This window comes from Ambystoma mexicanum, chromosome 13 (genome assembly GCF_040938575.1).
Source record: "Ambystoma mexicanum isolate Mex_15411 chromosome 13, UKY_AmexF1_1, whole genome shotgun sequence".
Lineage (NCBI taxonomy): Eukaryota > Metazoa > Chordata > Amphibia > Caudata > Ambystomatidae > Ambystoma > Ambystoma mexicanum.
Genome location: NC_090938.1, coordinates 396,603,943 through 396,626,039, shown reverse-complemented (window position 1 = coordinate 396,626,039; position 22,097 = coordinate 396,603,943). Strand labels below are relative to the sequence as shown.

At 50.2% G+C, this 22,097-nt stretch overlaps 1 protein-coding gene across 1 annotated transcript in view; it reads left to right on the top strand.

Moving 5' to 3' along the window:
- The window catches only part of TM9SF1 (transmembrane 9 superfamily member 1), a 557,591-nt gene that overhangs the window by 980 nt on the left and 534,514 nt on the right, over positions 1-22,097 (top strand). The gene's annotated exons all lie outside the window — the stretch shown is intronic.

Sequence of the window (22,097 nt, the reverse complement as noted above, 5' to 3'; positions counted from 1 at the left end):
TAGTGAAACCGGGATGGAGACAATTTAAGCAACTGAGCACATCTTCACAGTTTTAGTTTATTTAGATATTTATTAATGTTTCCCTTTGCATTTCATGTGCTTAAATAATACTTTATTTATATCAATGCCTTGGAAGCAAACCACATTACATAACAAACTTCCCTTTCATTATTAACTTTACACTATATATCATTATAGAAATATGTTAAGCAATAAGAGGATGGATTTGGTTTTATTCTCCCCTCCCTGTAAGCAAAGTCGCAATAGCATCATGCAGATTAATGTGAGCCTAACAAATCCCCTTTGGGTAAAGCCATAGTCATTATTTCATAAATACAAAAAAGGTAGCAGGCGCCCCTCTCTCGAAAGAACAAGGCATGATAACCTGTTCAGTGGTTATTAACCACATTGAGAGTTCGCAGCCATTGCTTTTTGCTCACTGCACCTTCACAGATGGGAAATATCCATTCGCATATCAGTCTTTGTCCCGCCCACAAGGGGAGTCCAGCACCGAAATGCTATGGCAATTCCTCTCTGAACAAGAGTACCATCAGCAACCCCATACACGTGTTTCAGCCTTGTTGGGCATCATCAGTGAGGTGAAGCTGAGCCTCTCTAAGCACAGTGAGCAGGGAGTCCACGTCTGGTTGCCCCCAGGTAACCTAGGGTGACCAACCCCAAGTTCCTTTCAAAAATACAAAAAAGGTAGCAGGCGCCCCTCTCTCGAAAGAACTAGGCATGATAACCTGTTCAGTGGTTATTAACCACATTGAGAGTTCGCAGCCATTGCTTTTTGCTCACTGCACCTTCACAGATGGGAAATATCCATTTGCCATGCACATTTCTAAAAGGACAAAAGTCCCTGCTAATAGTACCCCATCCCTCTCAATAGTGTCTAATTGCTCACATTGAAATGCTCTGTTGACACAGAGCAACTTGCAAGCCCCTCTGCTGCTGCCCTGAGCTCCTTGGAACATTGTCCTGCCAGAGGTTTCAGAAAGGTTAAGGTGTCCTGCTGCCAGGACAATTACTGCGCTGAGCAGGAATTACTGAGCACACGTTGTCCTGCCAGCGGGACACCTTTCTCATTTGGCACCCTCATTGAGGTGCCGAAGGGGAAGGGTGGCCCACTGACGAAAGTCCTGGTCAGGCTCTAAAAAGAGCCTGTGGGGTGGCAGCGTGCCCCCTCCCCCAACCCTTGGCTCGGTATGCCACTGTTACTTGATCAGTCAGCTGAACTGCATTGAGTTAAAGGAAACTTAGTTGGTTATATGGTTATTTGTAGCTTAAAACAATCACAGCTGCCAACACTTGGTGGGTTATTTGGTTATTAGCAGTAAGCTACCAACAGTGATGGAAATGGGCACACAAACTACGCTTGGAAATTGAAAAAATACTCCGAAATACTATCTCCTTAGGGAAATTGACCCGATAGATGGGTTCACTGTAGAGGGTGTTGTGTAGCGGTGCAGTCATCATGGCAGGCACGTAAAACACATACAAATAATATTTCATTTTACAGGGCTGACATGAAACGCAGATAAATCACACAATAAACGAGACTGACAATATATATATATTACACATCTCATAGCATAGTGGGAGTATTTGTGGTGTTTCCCTTTTAAGAACATGTATTTCCCCACTAAGGATGTCAAGAGAGGTTTAGAGTCAAAACCTACCCTTGTTCAAGGCCTTTGACTCTAATCCTCTTGACATTCCTCTCTACACCCTCTAGAGTCGGGCCCCTAAACAAAAAAGAGGATCACGCCCCATTTTCTCACACCCTCTAAGGATGTGTCATGACAGCCTCATACCTGACTGGAAGAAGGAGCCTCCGCATGCACGTGCAATACCACGGTGGTAGACTAAATGTAATGGCACTCTGTCTCTGTGTCTCACTGTGTAGGGCCTGCAGGCCTACCCCTTGTGATCAAAGGCCTGCGGCCCTGCTAGTCTGGGTGCGGTCTGGGTGCCCCAGACCAGCATGTGTAACGGGGTGCCTCCAGGCCACTGGCCCTCTGTGTGATCGCAGAGCAGCTGCTTGTCCGGGACCCCACGGCAGCTGCGGTCTTGTTGTGTGACCACGACAACCAGGGTGATCCCTGCCACATTAATTTTGTGTTGGTGCCCTGAGCACCTGTTGGGCTGGCTCAGAGTCACAGTGCACAGAAATTATGTACTCCACTCCCCAATTCAAGGGATAGTTCAAGCAGAGCGTTGTTAAATGTTACCCCTCAAAAACAAGGGGATACCAAATATTAGAACCCTATATTAGCCATTATATTTGGTATCCCCTTCAAAAAAAGGATGGGATGGCTTCCAGAAGCAGCTGTCACAGTGAAGGATTATGATGTACTGCCCTCCCCAATGCAATGGACAGTTCAAGCAGAGCGTTGTTAAATATTACCCCTCAAAATCAAGGGGATACCAAATATTACAACACTATATTAGCCATTATATTTGGTATCCCCTTCAAAAAAAAGGATGGGATGGCTTCCAGAAGCTGTGACAGTGTAGGCCTATGATGTACTCCCCTCCCCAATGCAAGGGATAGTTCAAGCAGTGCTTTGTTAAATGTTACCCCTCAACATCAAGGGGATACCAAATATTACAACCCTATATTAGCCATTATATTTGGTATCCCCTTAAAAAAAAGGATGTGATTGCTTCCAGAAGTCATTGCCTTAATTTGGCAGTGCTTCCATCTCCTGTTGTGGGAGCTCAGGTGGTGCTCTCTCTGGTCGTGGGCGACTCCTGTCGATGTCTTGCCTCCGATTCGGCCTCCAGTCACCCTCTAGGTTTCTTTCCACCCAGCTCCACGCTTCTCTGGGATCCGTGAAATGCACTGCCGTACCGTTGTGGTATATTTTCAGTTGTGCTGGGAACAGAAGTCTGTATGTGAACAGCTTGAAGGCGTTTCTTGACTGGGTCGAAGGACTGCCTCGCTTTCTGAACCTCCCTGATGAAGTCTGTGAAAAGGGCAATTCTGGAGCCATTAAAAGTTATGGAGCCCTTAGTTCTGGCCATCTGCTGCATGGCGTCCCGATCCCTATAGTTCAGGAGATTTGCTATTACCGTGCGCGGGGGAGCTCCGGGTATTTGTCTGCCCGTTGGTGAGCACGTTCAACTGAGAAGAATTTTGATAGGGTCTTGGGAGCGAATAGATCCGCAAGCCACTGCTCTAGGAATAGCTCCATGCTCGGGCCTTCAGAGTTTTCAGGCAATCCAAGGATCCAGATGTTGTTCCATCTTGCTCTGCCCTCACCCTCTTCCCCCTCATTCTTCCAGTGCCTTGAGGCGTGCCAACGCTCCGGTCATTTGGTGATTTACTGTCCTCTGTTTCTTACATGTTGCCCTCTGCTTCCCCGGTACGAGCCGTGAATTTTTTGCAGCTCATGGCGCTATAGCTACACCTCAGTACTTATGCCATCCATCTTTTTTTCCATAGAGGTCCTTGAGTTGGTGATAGCATTCATGATGTCTTTAAGGGATATATTGTCATCCTTCGGTCCCAATGCATCGCCAGAGTTGCCCTGCACCTGTGGGGGAACTTGGATAGTGATTGTGTACTGCTCCATTTTGCTCTGCGTTGTCGCGTTCTTTGCCCTGTCTTTCCCCATGGTGGTCAAGCCAGTGTTGATTTACAGTGGCTCCTTTCCCTCTCAGCCGATGTTTGTGCAGCTGTTTAGGTCAGTGGGGTGCTCGCTTCGGGCGCAACGATTCGGCAAGGCACCATCCAGTTGTTGCTGTTGGTTCGGGATCTTGTGGATGCTGGTCAAGTTGTTCACCAGAGACACTTGTTCCGCCTTCACAGGTGCACTGTCTAGCGTTTATTACCAAATGGTGCTGTCCGTGACCACCCGGCTGCGGTACTCCGAAGACGGCAGAGCCACAAGCCTTGGCTTCTATCTCGCTAGGGAGGTGCCGTTGTAATCTATAACACCTCTTCCCTCCTTTTGGTTTCTCTTACGGTTTATATGCACTGTCCACTTTGTGGTTTCTTTCCCAGAAGTCCGCTGCGTTATCACCGATGCCCTCTCCCTCCTTTGTTTTGTTGGCTTGAGGATTGGCTTGGTCGGCACCCTATCTTTCGGGAAGGAGGTGTTTCTATTAGTCTCACTTTAAACGTGTGTCTTAGACTCGTATAGTGCAGGATTAGGGGCCCTGTTGCTGCTTCACACCACGGACAAGCAGTCCAGTGCTCCAGTTGCCTCCTTCATGGGAGACGTGCTCGTTTCAGTTGTCCTCAGTAGTAGTCTTTGATTGGGGCCGGTGATATCAGAATGTTGTTTTGCTCTCTCAAATCCTTGCAGCTTCTGAAGTGCGTGCTGCTACTCAAGTCAGCACACCGGTTGTGTCCAAGCTCGCCTCCCAGCAGGTGGTCGCTTTTGATAACGGTCTGGGCTCACAAGCGATTTTAAGTGTGTAAACCTCGTTTATTGCTGCGTGTTATGGCGGTTAGGTGATGTATTTACAGGATATTAGTCTTATTGGGTTCACCAGGGACACTCAGCGCTCAGCTATATCACTACTTTATTGGGAGCTTGGAGCATTGTAGATTCAGTGCACAGTTCTCATTCACCTTATAACAGCCATGCCCTCAGCGTAGGCAGCTTACCTTCCATTCTCTGTTGCTTTATGGCACTTGTGTTGCAATCCACGTGTCGCATTCCACTTTCAGGGTCCCACTATGAGCGGTTGGGGTCCAGGGATAATTCTGCTGCGTATCGTTGTTGGTAGGCAGTTTAGCTTCTTCGCACCGTCTCTGGGTAGGAGACGTGTTTGATTTGGTTGCCCCCGCTCACTCCTTGTCGCAGGCGCTGCTCGCTTCGCTGTCGGCCTGGCTCTCCTGCAACCACAGCGCCTTCAGGCAGCCTTCCTCGGTTCGCCTGCTAGCTCGGGTCACGTTTCCAGGGGCCCACAGCAGCTTCTCGCAGCCTCAGATGGGACTGCCCCATCGACCGCCGGGGCAGCAGGTAGGAGCCAGAGCCTCGCTGGCACTTGGAGATCCCATCGGGGGGAGGACCCATAGCGTGGCTCACCTTGTCGCTGCAGTGATCAGGATCGTAACGTCGGCTGGTCCTCTCTGTCGTCCTCAAGCAGGGTTGCTCCACCTCATATCGGAGCAGGGGATGCCAGTGCCCGCCTGCTTTCATGGGCGTGCTCGCCGCCTACTCGCAGTGTTTTTTGGGGTCGAGATCAGTGTTTAGTCTTCCTGATTTCGGCCTCAGCGATGTGATGGTAGTTGCTGTCGCGGGGCGCTTGGTTCAGTGGAGCCTTTAACGTAATGCGCACCTTCCTCTTAGCTTACAGTCCCAGCAGCCATCTTGTCTGGCATACACAGTCAGCTGCTTCTGGATTCCACAGCACGTATCTTCGGAACCACATGTCGGTTCAGGTCCACAGTGCAGCAACCCGTTGCAGAAGGGTTCTGCCGCTTTTGGAAGCTATTTTCGTGAGTGTAACAACATGAATTGTCAGGATAAAGGCAGGATCTAGCTGGCGGACTGGGAGCAGTGAGGAATCACGTCCTCATTGCTCGCTTGCTGGCCACACCCCCCTCCAAACTTGGTGATTATTGAAGGTAAGGTTACCCGGTATATCGGGTGCTTTGCATCCATTTACTGTGCGCAGCCCTTATTCGATGAGCCATAAACACATTTGGAGACCCTTTGCACACACCCATCCATATTTCATTGTGGGCAAGGGGATGTTCAGTGACCAGTCCTCCAGCGGATCTAACAGATCCTTTGGCAGACCTACACCCATTTTGAGGTTAAAATCTCCTCCCCGTATGCATTGCTCATTACGATTCCTCCTGTTTAGAAATAACTCATCAATAAACGCCTTGACTTTGACTAACCTGTCTGCCTCAGCCTTATGGGGTCTGTTATAGAGGTTCAAAATGATTAACGGGTCCCCCCTAGAGGGTTAAATACGGAGCACCTGTAGGTAGTCCATGTTAGTCTCCACTACCCTAAACCTACAGGTTAGGGAGGCTTAAATGAAAATCGCCAGACCCCCATAACATCTTACTCTAGCATTTTTTTCGCTGAGATCCCCTACGATGTGTAGCCATCTAACAGTGTGGTCTCCCAGGCCCAGGTCTCTTGCAGGAGAGTGACATTGTGTTTTTTTTAAATTTTATTTATTTTTATTGGTTTTATTAAACAACAGAGAACCTTCGGAGCAAACATGAAAGGGACTTGTGTCCCTATAAACCTTATACAAAATAAAATGAGATAATTCCCTGGCGTATACACCCTCCCCCCACCCCCACCCCCTTTCAAGTCACAGTCTCTGATCGCTGCTTTCACTTATACTGTTCAATCCATTGTCGGCAGTCCCGACCGGGCACTAGATCGTCGGAAATGGGCCGATTCCTCTGAATTAAAGTCGCTGTTTTCCAACTATTTGGTGGGGCCGAGTCACTGTTCTCCGGGAATTTCAACCAGTACTTTCCATGTTACTAAAAGCACTAAAGAACCCGAGCCATTCAGTCTCTATCAGAACGCTGGATCCCTCAATAGCTTCTGTGATCTTTTCCATAAGATAAATATCCCTGGCCACTGCCACACATTCTTTCTTCATGGGGAGGCAGATCCTTTTCCAAGTTCTAGCTCGACAGGCTCTGGCCCCTAAAAGTAAACAATGTCACAGGTGTGGAAGCTTGCCCAACCGCTCATCCCTTCTTTCAAGTCCAAATAATACTAAGATTGGGTCTAGTGGGTGGGATCCTCCGTCCGCCTCTTTGATCCAGCTCAACACTTCTGTCCAATATGTGCGCACTTTGTGACATGTCCACCACATATGCCAATAATTGGCTTTTTCCCCGCATCCGTGCCAGCAACGGGGAATCGCAGCTGGAAAAATCTTGGCGAGTACTACCCGGTCATATTTCCACCTGTGAAGCAGCTTTATGGCGTGCATCTTATATTGGCACGAAATTGAGGTCTTAAATGCCCTACTACAGAGTCGCACCCATAAACCGTCCCCAATTTCACAGCCCAAGTCCCTCTCCCATCTCGTTCTTAGACCCCTGATTGCTCCTATACGGCGGGACAAAAGCACTGTATACAGGAGGGAGATGAGACCTTTCATATCTACATGCGTGTCCAAGACCTTCTCTACTTGGGGTGAGTGGCCTCTGTATATGCTGCTTCCATTTCCCTGCCATGAATACCCCCTTCAATCTTAGATAGAGGTGTGGGGACAGCCTGCCAATGCCCAATGCTTCCTCCAGTTCCTGGATGCTTATGAATGTATTTTCTTTCACCAACTGACCCACCCTGCAAATCCCCGCTTCAAACCAGGACTGATAATGTTCGTGGCCAGGGATCGCGTCCCTCACCAGTGGGGACCAAATGTGCCCACATTCACCTTCAATCCTGAAAAATGCCCGAACTCCTCTACCACCTGCAAGGCGCCTGGGACAGATTGGGCTGGCTGCCTCACGTGGAGCATTATATCATCTGCATAGAGACCGAGTTTAAAGGTTCTGTCTCCCACATCTATACCCATCACATCAGGGGACCCCCTCAGATATTATGCCAAAATCTCCATGGTCATTGCAAACAATAGGGGCGAGAGGGGGCTGCCCTGTTGGGTCCCTCGCTGAAGATTAAATCTACATGATAGCCACCCATTTACCGTAACTCTGGCTGATGGTTCTGCGTACAGAGCCTTGATCGCTCGTCGGACACCCTCACCAAAACCAAATTTCTCTAGTACCCCAAGTAGAAACTCCCAGTTGACTCGGTCAAAGGCCTTTTGTCATGATGCCTACCCCCGGGCATCAGGATCAAGCCCATCGGCTCCGGGAGCAGGCATCCAGACACTTATTAAAACCCCTGTTTGGGTTCAGTCCTGACGCCTTAGGCGCCAGGCTCATCATAGAAACCAGTCCTGGCGCCATAGGCGCCAGGCTCATAGACACTTACCTGATGCAGACCATGCTGCTAGTGAGTCCAAGCCAACGTGAGGCCTGGATGGGACTATTTTATTACAGGGACTATTTTTTTACTCGGGCGTGGTCCTAGGGACTTCTTACCTGGGACTATTTTGGAGGCTATTTAAACCACGCCCGAACAACAGCACACGCTTCGCGTTGTTCTGCATCCAGCAGCGTAACGCTCACCGTGCCTGCAGTCTGCATCCAGTCTTCTGCCACGCCCGCCTCGAATCTGGAGCTCCTAAAACAAAGAGGAAAGAAAAGGACAAGGTTAGAAACAAACTATTTTCGAATTCCTCACCTGATTCTGGATCCATCTTGCCTCTGGACCTGGAAAGAACATAATTTCTGTGCGCGTCGCATCTCCAGCTGCAGCGCCGCGCCATACTTACCAGTCCTCGCAGCATCTTTCGATTCGGCACTGCCTCCATAATTTCTTTGCCGAACCCCGGCACCTGGGGGATAAAAGAAAACAACAAGGCGAGCCGAGAAAACCAACAAATATAACTCTATTCACCATAGATTTATCCGATTTACCACCAGGGGCATTATTCTATTACTCTTCACATCTTCATGTGCCGCACCTGCAAACAGAGAGAAAACAACACGTTAGACACCTGCAACATTTACCGGACAGCGTCGGGTAATACAGACTCTTACCTGAGCGCCACGAGCTGCAAGACAAGGAAGGAAGGGGGGACAAGAGTGAAACATCAGACTTATTGAACTCTATGAACTTGATACTTACTGGACCTTGCCAGGAACCTCAATACTCTCCGGAACTCTCCCACGCCTTCAAACCAGTGAAGTAACTGGCATCAACGCGCCCCTGCAATCCATGCAGGATGGAGAGCTCATCTTTCTAGAATATAAGGTGAGATTGCTGAGAGGGCACTTCGGAGGTGATTAGGTGGGAGGACTGTGGGGGTGCCATCACTTAAATCCACGGGTGGCTAAATCCATCTCTCCCCTTGCAGGAGAATACTTTTACGGGTCAAGCAGACAAGATCAGGAGGGCCGGTCCAGTCAGTCATCCCTGCACTACGCATCACGTTGGTGGAGATCGCAGCCGTCCGGATCTGACCGACGCCCCTGTGGGAGCCAGGTGAGCGTAACACCTTTTCGGCATCTATGGCCACCAAGACTGGGTTGCCCCCTCTGGGTACTGCCTCCCTCATAAGATGGAGAGTCTTCCTGAGGGTGTCTGCTCCCTGCCTCCCCTGTATGAAGCCCACCTGATCAGAATGGATGAGCCCCGGAAGGAGGCCCTCTAGTCTTGTTGCAATTATTCTGGTGAACAACTTTGCATCCATGTTCAGGAGGGAGATTGGTCTATAAGATTGGCAGTCTGCAGGGTCTTTTCCTTCTTTGGGTATGACCGTGATTAATGCTTTCCCAAATGACGGAGGGGCCCTCCCTGTGGACATAATATTTGTGAACAGATCCGCCAGGAATCCGCCAGTTGGCCTGCAAATGCCTTATAGAAGCCTGCCGTGAACCCGTCCTCTCCCGGGGCCTTCCCCAGCTTCAAACCTGATATTGCCCTAGGACTTCCTCATCTGTTATTGCGGCCTCTAGGGTGAAGACTTCTCCAGGTTTAAGGGTCGGGAGGGTCACTGCCTGCAAATAGGATTCTAATGTTTCCCCTCCTATAACTCCTTCCTTCTCGTACAATATCTCATAGAAACTGGCAAATTCTCCCGCTATCGCCGCTGGGTCTGATCTTTCCCCCTCTTTCCCATTCTTGATCTTTGCCACCCATCTATCTGGCCGCTGGGCGCGGAGCTTCGCCACCAGCCTGGCACCGGCCTTATCCCCATTTCGTAATATTTCTGTCTCAGGTGTTGGAGGCCTGGTACAATTTTACCCATCTCCATTTCTCTTAAGTTCCTGTCTCTTGGTTTTGGTGATCCCCAGGTCTCTCTTCTTCTCTTCCTCTTCCTTCCCCTCAACTCTCTCCAATAGGCGTATCTCAGATCTTAGTGTGTGGGCCAAGAGCGTTCTAGTTCTCTTCTTGGCCGCCCCTTCACTAATCAATCTACCCCACCATGTAGCTTTAGCCACCTCCCATACTGTCTCCAAGTAAACCTCACCGGTGTTGTTTAACTCAAAGTACTCTCTAATGGCTGAAAACATCATCTGCTCTCTAAAAACCGCACCCCTCAATAGGAGGTTGTTGCACCTCCACAATGATTTCCTCGGTTTTAAACCCGATATAATAATGTCTGCCCAAACCAGGTCATCAACTGGCCAGCTAACCCGGTGATGGTTACAAGCATCAGTTCTGCTCATATGCTGGTGTTCCAGAAATATATAATCAATCCTGGTTCTGGAGCCATGGACGGCGGAGTAAAATGTATAGCCTTTTATAATTGGGTGAGTCTCCCTCCAAAGATCTACCAACCTGTGGTTCCACATTGAGTCCAAGAACCCTCTATATGGCTGCCCCCACCCCCTACTACCTGTGGGGATCGGCTTCCCACTATTATCCAATCCCCGGTCCGCCCACATGTTAAAATCGCCTCCCAAGAGGATGAGCCCCTCGGCCCTATCCATTACCTCCTTGATGAAGTGCATTTGACCCATATTTGGGCCATAAATGGCTGCTATGGTAATTCTGGAGTTTTCCAGGTTCCCCGAGACCACCACCGCTCTTCCATCTGCTCTGCCCCAAACTGACGACTCTAGCCTAAGGCCCGATTCCCAGAATATCTGGCCCACATGTGAACCTGGAATGCACCTTTCTTCCCCTTTCACTGTTCTAGTTTCTTGTACTAGGAGTACACCCAGAAATGCATTCTTCGTTTCCCTCCCCGCGCCCCCACACAAAGCTCCCAGTCGACTGGGCTGGGCCGGTCAGCCGTACGTCGGTCCAGATCTTCACAGGAGGTTAGGGCCTCATACCGATTAGCTAGCTCAACCCCAATAGTATGCCCCTCTCCCTATGTGGGGTCAATCTTTCTAAATTAGGGTTGGACCTCCAACCCAAAGGTTATCTGTGGCCAAGAGGTGGATACAAAGGCCCCTGTGCATGGGGTACTTTGTGCTTCCCTCCTCCTAACAAATTTGATCAAGTGGTTCACTGAATCAGCCACCCTCCCTGTACAACCGTAAAACAAATCCTGAGAGACCAGCCTACTATGGAGACTGTAGCTGTTTGGTTTTAGGCCTCTGGATAAATTGGAGTTGACCAAATAACATACCATCGTTGCATCCGAGAAGGAAACCACTATGCAGTCCCCCTTCATACATTTGGGTTTTTGGCCTACCCTTCCTACCCTTCTTGCCATTAATATAAAGCTTGGGTCAATGCTCGGTCCAATCAGGTTGGCGTTGATCCAATAGGTTGTTTTATTCATTAGTGAAATAGTTAATTCAAATCCACACTTAGGGAGCCCCGGTACACCCATGATAATTCCCATTAGAGGGGCTGCTGCAGGCAGTAAATTCAAAATGCTCTTCTACAGCCCTTCTATATGCATGTTAGCCCCAGTGTCCCCTATGAAAGTCCTAAAGCTTAAGTCGGACCTCCCAGTACCCCTAAAATTTGAATGAACAGTTACTGAGCTTAACTGTGTGGTTACTGCCTTATCCTTTGCTGGCATCACCAGCCTGCCAACCCCGGTGACCGGGCCAGGACGCTCAACCACTCAACCCCCCCCCCCCCCGATAGTATTTTACCATTTGGCTTTGCCCCAACCCCAACCATACTTATTTCTGCCACTCTTTTTGTTAGAACTCTGAGTCATCCAGGATAGCCAGTGTGTTCATTACCCCAGACTTAAACATCTGCAATGACTCTAGGATGGTCTAAAGGGGCTTGAGCTTTACATCAAGAAGTGATTCCAGCCAGAGCTTATGCTCCTCCCCCCTGGAGGAGGAATTTAGATCCTGTCTCAGTTCCCTCTCCGGGCTCCCACCCATATGGCTATTCACCAATTGATCCGTTACTACACCCCCTCACTGTTAAGACACATATGATGTATCCACACTGCGTAAAGTTATAATTAACTCTTTATTGAGGTAGTAACAGCAACGACCCCCAGCCAGGGGAAATCCTCTCAACTGACCTAGTGGAATGTGGAGTCCCTCAGATGCTGGGACTCCACATTCCAGGAGGCGATGTCAGTGAACATATTATAACAACAGCAACCAAGTTCTGAATAAGATGTATTGCACACACAAACCCATCAATACGTAGACATTTAAATATAATAACTTCTAATATGATAAACTGTAACCTCTAACACTCACCATCTGGTCCCCCATCCCTAATCTCACCCCCTCGCCTTCCACTTCTAAAGATTTCACCAGATTCTTCCTCCTCATGGACAGTACCTTCCCCACTCTCTACTGTTTTCATCACAGATCTCGACAACGCATCTGCAACCACATTATTTTCCCCTTGCACATGCATCATAACAAATTGTAAATCTTGTAAACTGCTCACCCACTTGCTGATGCGTCTGGACACACCTTCCAGACCACCCTTAGAAAATGTACTAAACAATGGTTTGTGGTCAGTGCAAATAGTAAACTCTCATCCCCATAAATTTCTTTTAAATTTCTCCACACCCCAGACAGACGCCAAAACACCTCTTTCTCAACAACAGAGCACCTACGTTTAACTACCTTAAGAGTTCTCGAGGCAAACACCACAGTATAAAGCTCCGAGCCAGACTCCTGCATGAGAACACCACCCAAGCCATAGTTGCTTGCATCCACAAATAACAAAGTGTTCCTTGCCTCTACAAAACTGCTCAACACGGGAGCATTCACCACAGCCTGTTTTAATGTCTGTAAACTCCTTCATACACTTCATCCCAATCAAACACACCTTTTCTAGTAAGATTCCTCATGAATAACGGCAACGACCCCCAGCCAGGGGAAATCTTCGCAACTGACCTAGTGGAATGTGGAGTCCTCCAGATCCTGAGACTCCACATTCCAGGAGGTGATGTCAGTGAACATATTATGACAATAGTAACTAAGCTATGTATGCAATGTATTGCACACACAAGCCCATCAATACATAGACATTTAAATATAATAACTTCTAATATGATAAACTGTAACCTCTAACACTCACCATCCGGTCCCCCATCCCTAGTCTCACCCCCTCCCCTTCCACTTCTACTTCCTTATCTGCCTTCATACCAGGGTGCAGAGGATCCTGAGGCATACACACCCCAAGCAACTGCTCCTGTAGAGCCATTACCTGAGCCAGTGTGCCTCCTAAGGCCCCCATCCCCTCAATACAACTATTTTTTTCAGTGGTGCTACCTTTGGGATTCCCTCCTGAACCTGAAATAGCATCCCATGTTGCTTTTCCAGTAACAGTAATGCGATTCACTATTTTGCTGGCCATGTCTTCCAAATACGAATCAAGGGAGTGTTGCAAAAGATGGGGCTTAACCATGACAAGCTCCTGGGCCGTTTTAAATTGTTTAGTTTTTTTGCCCTTTCTGTCAGCGCCCCCGGTCTCCGATCATCCCTTGCTTATAGTGGGAATGCACCTAAGAACAGTAAAATTGAGCCATTATAAAATTGGTTAAAAAGAGTAAACAGACCGCCAAAACTTCAATGTCTAAATGGTGACTATGCAGTAGGACCTTCTGGCATGCGCCAGAGCATAAGAAACAAATGGTAATGGGTTGTTGGCCACAGAGGACCACAACCATCTGCGGGACAAATACAGCCACCCGCCACACTGGATTGATAGCTTAGTAAAGATTGTTCAGCTCCAAAGGCAGCCACAACACCCACGGTCACAGATGGCCACCGGCAGTCAGGTTTCAGGACAAACCTCCAGAGACCCAGAGAGGGGGGGCAGGGAACGCCTGATGGCTCAAGGAGCAACCTTAGTCTGTCTGTCTACCCGTAACCCCACTCTCATAAAAACAAAACTTGAAACAGTCATAGGCATTAGAGAGCGATAGATTTCAGCGGCAAATCAATACTCAACCAGTAGCACGGCTCACGGGAGGGATTCTAGCTTGGCACACTCTTCCTTATCCAATTGCCGGAATAAGTAAGTAGCCACTCAGTTGGCTGGACGTAGAGTAGCAGGCAAAAGTGGAGGGCAGTGCAAATATATTCACGTACAGTTTTTTTCAACAGTCTAGCTTTCACTTTCCCACTTTCGGGTTACAGGTTTTCCGCACTCCACTATTATGCGGAAGTACCAAAGTGCAGAGGGGTGAGGAAACCCGGGTTACCAACGGAGGTCGGCCAATGACTTACTTGCAGACCTTGGTGACTGGAGTAACCCCCTCCATGCCGCTCCACCACAAACCACCAATAACCACTTGTGCCTCCACTTCACCTCTGGGGAGCACTCTGCGCTCATGTTAGGGTTAAATGCTCCTCCTCCTCCACCTCACATGAGCATAGGCAGCAAAAACAGCAGTAAATGTGCTAATCATCTTCATACCCAGTTTATAAAGGCTGGAGATTTCAACACCATTTTAAGCACCTCCCTAGGTAGATCCAGCAGAGTTGCTAGAGCTCTTTGATTCTCTGCACAGGAAATTCACAAGGGCATGTATGATTTTAAGCTTTTAGACCTGTGGAGGACACTCCATCCAAGTGATAGAGAATATTCATATTACTCTTCAGTCCATGAAATGCAGTCACGGATTGAATGTATCTTAATCGGGACGGGACTGTTACATAGGTCTCGGGAGTGTATTCTGCTCCTCAGGACTCTATCAGAACACCCGCGCTTATTGTGGACATTTCTTCTTGAGGAGAATGTGATTGAGCAACTTATCTGGAATTTTAAATTGCATGCACTGTCGGATGTAGCATTTAAAAGTGACATCAACGTGGTCATTAACACCTTTTTTTTAAACTATTCAGGTGCCCCTGAATATGTACTATCTGAGACACAGTCAAGGTTTATCTTCATGCTGCATAGGCATAGAAAATGGAGTCCATAAGGCCACTACACACAATTAAGACTACAGGTGGTGATACAAGTTTTACCTTTGGTACACACCTGTACTACTATGTTCATAGTGGTAGCAGTGGCGGAGCAGCCTGGCTTATCTGAAGAGTATATGAGCAGTAGCAGATTACACAAAGGGCACAAATTACTGTGACTCAAGCAAACACTGACTCAAGCTTTCAGGTAGAAAAATATAAGTACATTTATTTTTAAACCATTTGTTATAAACACAACACTTCTATGAAACTTCAATAAAAACCACACATTAAATATACTACAACTAACCAATTCACTTTGTACAGTAAGTCTCAAGGTAAGTACCCTGTGTTGGAATGAACCGGTGTTAGGCACAAAACACGTTACCGCGAGTACAATTACGATCACTTTTTGACAGTTCGGTCTACTAAACAAACGCGTATCCGTGACATGAAATGCAACCGGGACAAAAACACACTTAGCACCTGAGATACCTGAAGGGTGTTGGAGGCAAAAAGCACAGGCAATATTTTGGTTAGGCAGGCAGAATCAAGAAACACTCAGAGACAGGAGTTCAAAAGTCAAAGGGCCAGGGTCGAAAGACGCAGGGGCCAGTTGCCGAAGATCACACAGTCAGACAGTTCACGATTCAACGCAGCCAAAAGTACTTCGATATTGTCAATGTTCGGAAGCAAAAGTTATAAGAAGGAGGGAAGACCAGGGCAAGCCTTGAAAATGAAGAAATGGGATTCACCCAGTTTCCTCAACAGAAAACAGTACCTTGTTCCAATGGTGCAGCTTGTGCCCTGGCAGTTGTTCCTGTTGGTTTCCCGCAGACCCACGATTCCTGGAGCTTCGTCGAGAAGGAAGGACGTCTGAAGGGGGTCTGCACCACACAGGGATGAGGCCGGCAGCAGCGACACGGAATAAAAGGTGCGCTCCTTAAAAACAGGAGAGGCTCTTCAGGTGGCTATCCGGACCACTGCAGCAGTGTGCAGCGATTTCGACCACGGAAGAGGATCCTCTGGCTGAAGAAGATGAGCTGGTTATCCCCACCAAGCTCAAGGGAAGAAGACTCCGGACTGGATCTTCTCTGAGTCGTTGAAGGGCAGATAGCTCAGGACTGCAGCAGGGCTTCACCGGGACGGGGTAGTTACAGCAACCATCGTTCTCTCCGCTTCCCTTCGGTTCCTTGTAGTTCCAGTGGTGACTCTCTGACTTCTAGCCAAAGAGACCTGCCTTTTATGCGAAAACCCCCCATTCACGCAGCCTGGCTGTCAATCACCCAGCAGGGGGGTTGTCGAGCCCGGACAACTATCCTGACCAATCATGACAAAGTGCGACTAGGGATTCCTAGGATAGCCTGTGCAGGGGGTGACTACACCCCTCCCTCACATTCAGCCCACCTAGACACCCAGGCGCCTTGAGGAGAGCTTCTGAGCAGAAGTCCGCCAAAAGACAGTGAACAAAGAAGGCAAACCTGGTTTGCCGCGCAAAGTAAAACACAAGAAGGACTTTAACAAAAAGAAATGGCGAATAAACCCAACCGGAGCAAAAACAAAGACTATTTGGTCAAGCGGGTTTATGTTCGAGGCTAATATAATAGCCAAGAACAGTACCACGTTTATCTAATATAATCACGGTAGAAAAGTTACGGTAGATACCACTGCCACCAGCTAAGTCTAAATGTTAAAAGAGCAAAACCATGCTCTAGGAGGTACAGATAAAAAGGGATACAAGTTAACCCTTTCCAGTACTCCATGGAAGATGGGGTGTACTGGATCTGTGGTAGATTGACTAAGTAAAGTTAAAGGTAACTTTACCCTTTTCTGGGGGGACAGTAGTCGCCTCAGAAATGGAGTCGAGGGAAGTCTCAAAGACATCCCTGTGCCACGGCACTGAAGGTGCTGTGTGATACACACAAAGAAGGGGGCTACCGTGGTGTACTTCAAAATCCATGCTCACAAAAGCAGATGGAAACAAATAGCAAAACACAGGTAAGAGTGGGGGAAAAGCTCTCACTCTTACCAAGTGGAGAAAAATAAACTCCAGAAGTCCAGCAAAGCTGCTAGGGGACTCACTAGGTGAGGGAAATTAGCCATAATTGAGAATTCTCCCTAACGGGGATGGCTTCACCCCTGGGTCCCCCTCTTCCGGGCGCAGGCCCGTAGTTGCTTTCCATCTCCCTCCACTGGGTTCACTATGGCTTATTTTTCAGGTGATTGCTTCACCCCTGGGTCCCGCTCTTCCGGGCGCAGACCCCTCTTTGCTTTCAGCCTCCCTCCACCGGGTTCAATATGGCTTTCTCTTAGTTCCCAAATCTTAATGTCTTTTCTAACAGTTCATAGTGGACATCCCTCTACCAGGTTCATGTTTGTCAAAGCACTGTTTTTTGGGACTTTAGACTTCGTCTCTTCTTAGTCAGCATCACTCTTCCGTGTTCACTCTGGCCAACTTCACATTAATGTTTACTTTCAATGTTTGCAGGATTTCTCCAGCATGGGGTCTGGCATGGATTTGCATGCTCATGAATATTCCCCGTCGTCAGGCTGGGAATCCTCGGTAAAGAAAAAATCAGTTTGTTTCGTTTCTGAACTGTCTTTCTACTAGTAACCAATCACTGGTCTCGGGGTCATACTGCCCCCAACCAATGACTGCCCTCTACCTAAGCCCCTCCTCTGGCAGCCATCTTCAGATTTTTACTGCACGTTCAAGAGTCCTCGTGCAATAGCTCTTGAGCTTTTACTGCATTTTGCGATTTTTCGAAGAGTTTACTTCCGATCAACGGGGACCCATTTCGTAATTTTCTACACCCCTCAAGGGCGAATTTTCATCGAGTTTTCACTTCTTGGAGTATTCCAGAAGACCTTTGTGGCCTACACCGCGTGGTCGTGACCCAGGACAAGAGAAACACGACTCCTGGACCCAAGCTGTTCAAAAGCTGCCCTTGATGTGGATTACAGAATGTCTTCAAGGAAGATGAGCACTCCCGGTGCCTCTATTGTCTTCACAACGACAAATCGCACGTGGAGAAGGACTGTGCGCTTTGTAAGAACATGTCGGAACGGATAATGAGGGATGGTCGTACCCGACTTGCCAACTGGCTGGAGGGGAAAGCCCCGGTCGATCCCGACGGCGACAGCCGAGGGGGAGCGAGGAAGCGACCCTCCCACAAGGTGAAGGCCTCAGGCGCGCCCAAAGTCGCGAAGGCCCTGATTCACCCAGCTAAGGCTTTGATCGAGGGAGTCGTGGCTGCCCTGGCAAAGCCTGTGGAGGCTAACCCAGTAGAGACGACATCCGGGCCTAGAGTTTCCCTGCCACCCTAGAGGGAATCCTGTTTTCAGCCTATCAATAAGACCCCCGTGAAACCCCGGGTGGAGAAAAAGGGGGGGGCACGGTAACCATAACAGACACATATACCACCTCTGAAGATGAGCTGGCTGGCGTCGCAAAGATCCTGGACAAGAGGTTCGAGGAAGTCCGGTCCTACGGGAGGGATCCCAACGAGGCGGACGTAGAAGGCGACGGTGGAGCCGACAAGGAGCCGTGGACTGTGGAGGAGAAGGAGGACCTTACTCCCCAGCTGTTGCTCCCGTCGCAACTGGTGCCTATGCCACAGGACAACTCAGGAGCAATCTTGATCGCTAACCAGGCCCTGTGTACAGAGATGAGGACAAGATTGCCCTTAACCCCAGCGGATGATCCAGCAGCGCCTGGACCGTCGGGAAGCCCACTGAACAAGCGGAGGTGAATCCATCCTCCCCCCCCTCCTTTCCAGCCTTCACCTCCTTCCCCTCCACCGAGGGATGAGACTGGAACGGAGACAGTGACGACGGGGACGGACGACGGCGGTGGTGACGACGGGACGGATCTCCCATCACCTCCTTCCCGGGCCTCCCCTCCCGACGAAATTGGCTCTTTCCACTCCATGATCGACAGGGCTTCGGAGCTCTTCCAACTTTGAACAGAAGAAGGAGGGCTTCCTCTACCAGCGACGGGAGGCCAAGAGGAAGACCGTCCTCTCAGTACCGTTACTAGACGACATCTGGGACGAAGGACTGTCGCTACTCAAGAACCCGTCCACGGCTTCTGCGAAGAGGGACCTTTATGATAAAAAGTACCGGGTCCCAGATTCCGCCCGATGTGCCTCAGAGCTGTGGTTCAAGATCTCTCCCCACCTGGACTTCCTCCCAGACGACAAGAGGGCAGATGCCCTTGAAATCCTGCAGAAAGGTGAGGTGGCTTCGGACCACGGCATCATGGTGGCAACGGACATCGCCGACACCGGCTTTCGCCAGGTGGGCAACAGCGTTTGCCTTCGGCGCGGTTGGCGTAAGGGCACCGATTTCCGTCAGGACGTGCAGACCACGGTACTGGACATGCCCTTCGACGTGAACAACCTGTTCGGCAAGGTAGTGAACAAGTCTTGGGTTCTCTCCAACGACGACGGTCGCCCTTTCAGACCTCAGGGTGCCTCCAAAGGATTTGGTGGCAGTTCCTCGTACCGCCAAGCGGCCCATTTATCGTCACAGGAGGCCTACAGAGACCGCGGCAAGGCAGGAGGATGTCGTCGTCGCCAGGGAGGCCAAGACGCCAAGGCCTTGGTGAAGCAGGATTGAACCGGCCACGGCATCGGGCCCCCACCGAAGCACCCCGGTGGGAGGCCGGCTGGTGAAATTCGTCGGTGCGTGGGAGTCCATCTCCACCAACCATTGGGTGCTGGACGTGCCGGGCCGTGGGCACACTCTGGAATTCCAAAGAAAGTGTCCCCGTCTACCACCTGTGGCCAGGAAGGAAAACCACGTCCCACAGCTACTTCGGAGGTACGAGCAATGCTGAAAAAGGGCGCGATAGAACTCGTCCCGAAGAGGCTCCGGGGCTCCGGAGTGTACTGGCGGTACTTACTTACTCGTCCGAAAGAAGACCAGCGGTTGGCGGCCCATCCTGGACCTTCGTCGTCTAAACAAATACATCAAGTCCCAGAAATTCCGGATGTCGCCCTCCAGCACGTGCTGGGACAGCTGGAGGAAGGCGACTTCCTATCGTCGCTGGACTTGAAGGGTGCCTACTTCCACATCCCCATTCTCAAAGGACATCGAAAGTTCCTATGATTCGTGGTCCAAGGACGACACTATCCGTTCAAGGCCCTTCCCTTCGGATTGAAGTCAGCACCCAGGGTCTTCACCAAGTGCCTGGCACCGGTGGTGGTGGCGCGGATGCGCATACAGGGGATCCACGTTTACCCCTACCTGGACGATTGGTTCATCCAAAGCAAAGTCAAGGAAACTCGCCATCGATCAAACAGTGAAGACCGTCCAACTGCTCACGGATCTGGGATTCTCGATCAACTTTGCAAAACCCCACTTGGTACCGTCACAAGACGCCCTATTCCTGGCAGCCAGACTCGACACAGTGGCGCAATTGGCTTTGCGGTCGGAGGAAAAGACGAAGGCCATCTTGGGCAAGGTACAACGGCTGTTGACCATGGACGTGGCTAGGGTGAGGTCCATCAAGTCCCTACTCGGCATGATGTCATTGTGCATTTACCGCGTGCGCCTATGCAGGTTGCGGATGCGACCACTGCAGGAGTTCCTCGACGCCTGTTGGATGCAAGCGGCGGGCAGCTTCAAAGACAGGATATCACTCAGCGAGACTTTCCGCCAAGCGATCCGGTGGTGGGGCACCCACGCGCATCTAGCGGCAGGCATGGACTTCCAGACCCCGGCACATCAGGAAACTGTGACGACGGACGCCTCCCTGGAAGGATGGGGAGCGCACACCGGAGATCTCCACGCAAGAGGCCTTTGGCTCCCGGAGGAGAGCTCACTAAAAATCAACCTCGTGGAGCTCTGAGCCATGTTCTGGGCCCTCGGGTCGTTCCTTCCGTCCCTCAAGGGCAAGGTGGTAAGGGTCTTCACCGACAACAACACCACCACAGTGTTCTACATCAGGAAGCAGGATCTGTGGCACTGGACTGTTGCCCAAGGGATGTTCCTGGTACCTTTCCATCTGGCAGGAATAAAGCAAACCATTGCCGACTCACTCAGCAGGGAGCTGCGCTCGTGCTACGAGTGGGAGCTTCGGCAGGATCAAGTGGATCTCCTCCTCCGATGGGGCAATCCCCAGATCGACCTCTTCGCGACGGCGACGAATGCCAAGTGCCGGAGGTTCGCCAGCAGGTTACCCCAGGCGGGGAGCATGGGCGATGCCTTCTCATTCCCCTGAGAAGGCCTGTTCCTGCATGCGTTTCCTCCGTTGCCGTTACTGCTGCGACTCCTTCAACTCAGACGGTCCCGGTGCAGGATCATCCTCGTCGCACCGGCGTGGCCGAGGCAGATCTGGTTCCCAGATCTTCTGGACATGTCAGCGTCCCCCTGGTCAAACTACCGACGGACGCGGATCTTCTCGCCAGGGAAGGAGGCACCGTCCTCCATCACGACCCAGGATCGCTGAACCTGCAGGCTTGGCTCCTGCAGCACTATAGTTCAGAGGGTAGAATAACCCGGCGGACTGCAAGGAGGTGCTTGCTTGCAAAGGCCAGGGCATCCTCGACTCTCCAGTGCTATGGACACAAATGGAAGAGGTTCTCTGTCTGGTGCCGTGCACAGAAGATTAACCCTCTGCGGATTACGGCCCCTCAAGTGCTGCCGTACTTGCTATCGCTGGCCAAGGCGGGGCTGGCACATGCCTCCATCAAGATCCATCTGGCGGCTATCTCCCGCTACACTAGAACTCCGAGGCGGTCCTCTCTGTGGTCTCATTGCCTGGTGAAGGAGTTAATGAAAGGACTGTTCCGGTGGTTCCTGCCGGTGAAGGCCCTGGCCCCGGTGTGGGAGCTCAACGTGATGCTGACCAGGCTCATGGGGCCGCAATTCGAGCCTCTGCATTCGGCACCGTTGAAGTTCCTGTCGTGGAAGGCAGTGTTTCTTGTGGCCATCACCTCTGCACGACAAGTGGGAGATCCAGGCCCTCTCCTGTAAACCTCCATACCTGACATTCCACAAGATGAGGGTAGTGCTGAGGATGCACCCCTCCTTCATGCCCAAGGTGCCGTCGGACTTCCATCTCAACGAGCCTTTGGTGTTACCTGTTTTCTTCCCGTCGCCTTCGTCGCCGGCTGAGAGGACTTTGCACTCGCTGGATGTGGCTAGAGCGCTGAAGTTCTACGTGGACCGCACAAAGAGTCTTCGGTAGATATCACAGCTGTTTGTGAACTTT